The following is a 3,299-nucleotide window of genomic DNA, read 5'->3' on the forward strand; positions in this document are numbered from 1 at the left end:
AAAACGATGCAGTGAGTTGTCCCGGTCCCTCCCCTTTCGGTACAAGAGCCTCCAGCACCTTGGGCCCTTGGTCATGCCGGAGCACATGGCAGCATCGGCACCTTGGTGGCTCGGATGTGCGGGGGCCTCGAGCACCATCGGCACCTTGGTGCTTGGATGTACGGGAGCCGCGACCACCATCGGCACCTTGGTGGCTCGGATGTGTGGGAGCCTCGAGCAGCATCGGCACCTTGGTGCTTGGATGTGCGGGTGCCTCGAGGAGCATCGGCACCTTGGTGCTAGGATGTGCGGGAGCCCCGAGCCGCATCGGTACCTTGGTGGCTCGGATGTGCGGGAGCCGCGAGCGGTATCGGCACCTTGGTGCTTGGATGTGCGGGAGCCTCGACCACCGTCGGCACCTTGGTGGCTCGGATGTATGGGAGCCTCGAGCACCATCGGCACCTTGGTGCTTGGATGTGCGGGAGCCCTGACCACCATCAGCACCTTGGTGCTGGGATGTGCGGGAGCCTCGAGCAGCATCGGCACCTTGGTGCTGGGATGTGCGGGAGCCTCGAGTAGAATCGACACCTTGGTGCCTCGGATGTGCGGAAGCCTTGAGCAGCATCTGCACCTTAGTGCTTGTATGTGGGGGAGCCTCGTGCACCATCGGCACCTTGTTGGCTCAGATATTCGGGAGCCTCGAGCAGCATCGGCACCTTGGTGCTGGGATGTGCGGGAGCCTTGACCAGCATCGGCACCTTGGTGGCTCGGATGTGCGGGAGCCTCGACCAGCATCGGCACCTTGGGAGCTCAGATATGCGAGAGCCTCGGACACCATCGGCAACCTTGGTGCGTAGATGTGCAGGAGCCTCGAACACCTTCGGCACCTTGGTGCCTGGGATGTGCGGGCTAAAGAAAAGTGTCCCCGTTTTAGACATACGAATGTTTCCTGGTAGCAGATTGACGAAGCTTTTTTAGCTCTTTAAGGGGTAGAGATCCGCTGCCCCCGAAGTGCCCCCCTCCGAGCCGAGGTGGGGTGTGTCTAGCCCCCATGGGGGTCGGGTCCCGCATGACTCACCAACTGTGGTGGGTTGGTCGCCGGCGGTAGTGGCCGGGGTGAAGATTTTCCGGCCGGTCAAGCCCGTGCCCATAGAAATGTAGCCAACGACTCCAGGACCAAGTTCCCTATATCGGGCAAAGATCTCTTGGGGTGGCTTATGCATTGCTATGGGCTCGAGCTTGGCTTGCCCATTCGCCCCCGTCACGTTTAGGGACGCCTTAGGCATCCCAAGTCGGCGACCACACGACACCTTGCCTTGCTAAGCCCTTGCCCGCATTCGAAGCTGCTCGTGACCCCAGTACCAAGTCCTTTTGACGGCAATGGCTCACTGGGGGTGTAAGTTGAGATTGTAGGCTCGGTCTTGGCTCGACCAAGTCCTAGTAGGACTTTGCTCCTCGTAGTTCTCGTGCAAAGCGGTTGTGGTGCGTCCTCGTTCGTTGTTCCTTCCGCTCCCCTACCATTCGATTGGTTGGGTGGGCTATTGGGCGGTGTGCGTTGGCGCTACTACTAGTACGCAATGGGCATATGAGTGGTGTTTTGGTTGTGTGTATTGGCAGGCTCCATACTACTCGCAGCGAACTGTCGAGCTACACTCCTCTTCATTAACTCCCCTTGTTGTAAGTGAACTCAGGGGGTGGTATCGGGATCTTGTGTTGCGTACCTAAGCTAGATGGAATTATGGATGTGTTGCCGTCCCTTCTCCATCTCGTGCCCTTCGGGGTGCGTGGTGGACCTCAATCGTGCCTTGTGTCCCGAGTGTGCCCCCTTAAATCGGCGTGGCCTCGTCGGTGCACTAGTGCTCGATCGTCCTTTCGGATGCGTGGTGGTGTATGGCCGTTCTTAGTTGGTGGAGCGATTTGTCTGGTTAATTCCGTTAATGAATGAGACCTCAGCCTACTAACTAGCTACACAGAGGTGATCCTCCGTGGCTAGCTTCTTAGAGGGACTATGGCCTTTTAGGCCAAAGAAGTTTGAGGCAATAACAGGTTTGTGATGCCCTTAGATGTTCTGGGCCACACGCGCGCTACACTGATGTATTCAACGAGTCTATAGCCTTGGCCGACAGGCCCGGGTAATCTTTGAAATTTCATCGTGATGGGGATAGATCATTGCAATTGTTGGTCTTCAACGAGGAATTCCTAGTAAGCGCGAGTCATTAGCTCGCGTTGACTACGTCCCTGCCCTTTGTACACACCGCCCGTCGCTCCTACCGATTGAATGGTCCGATGAAGTGTTCGGATCGCGGCGACGTGGGCGGTTCGCTGCCCGTGACATCGTGAGAAGTCCACTGAACCTTATCATTTAGAGGAAGGAGAAGTCGTAACAAGGTTTCCGTAGGTGAACCTGCGGAAGGATCATTATCGAAACCTGTCTAGCAGAACGACCCGTGAACGCGTTGCAAACAACACCGAAGGTGGTGCGGGTGCATCCTTGCCTCTCGTCACCCTCGTGTCTCGGAGCGATCAGTCTCGTCGTCCCTTTGCGCATCGGGTCTGGTGAGATGTCGGGATCACCCTCGTCGAGGCAAAACGAACAAACCCCCGGCGCGAATCGCGCCAAGGAATCGAAACGAAAAAAGGGGCACGTCTTCTGTCGCTACACCATTCGCAGTGTCGGCGCTTCAGTGATGTTGTTCTCTTGTCGTAAAATATACAGAACGACTCTCGGCAACGGATATCTCGGCTCTCGCATCGATGAAGAACGTAGCGAAATGTGATACTTGGTGTGAATTGCAGAATCCCGTAAACCATCGAGTCTTTGAACGCAAGTTGCGCCCCAAGCTATTATAGCGGTGGTCTTTGGCTTTGTTTGTTTATTTCTCGGTGACGTTTGTTGATTGCTGGTTCGCTATGATTGGATCTTGTCAAGTGTCAAAACTGAGAGGCGGTTCTTGATAGGCATTAATGATGTTTGGCCTGCTGCTTTGATTTTTGGGTATTGTACGGTGGTTCAGATTTGATGTGACTGGCTTCGGTCTTGTTTTTCGTCAGACAAGACGTTTCTTGCTGACTTTCGCTTGGCGGTTCACGGTGAATTCTATCCGATTGTTACTTATTCTTTTGTTTTCCTTGTTTTGCACACAATATGATTTAATGACTACGTATGATTTGCATGGTTTTGCTTGGTAGTCTCACTAGATAAAATCTGTGGGTCCCACGGTGGCCAAAAATTTGGTTATGTTTTGACGATTTTACGTCTCTTTTTTGTTGTTTCTGCATGTTTTTGAGGGGTTTTACAAAGTCCTGTGTTTCTGCATGGC

At 54.4% G+C, this 3,299-nt stretch overlaps 1 pseudogene; it reads left to right on the forward strand.

Annotated features, from left to right (window-relative positions):
- The first annotated feature begins 2,698 nt into the window (after nt 1-2,698).
- On the forward strand, nt 2,699-2,868 carry LOC121226201 (uncharacterized; annotated as a pseudogene).
- Nucleotides 2,869-3,299: the final 431 nt, after the last annotated feature.

The sequence above is a fragment of the Gossypium hirsutum genome, unplaced genomic scaffold (assembly GCF_007990345.1).
Source record: "Gossypium hirsutum isolate 1008001.06 unplaced genomic scaffold, Gossypium_hirsutum_v2.1 scaffold_30, whole genome shotgun sequence".
NCBI lineage: Eukaryota > Viridiplantae > Streptophyta > Magnoliopsida > Malvales > Malvaceae > Gossypium > Gossypium hirsutum.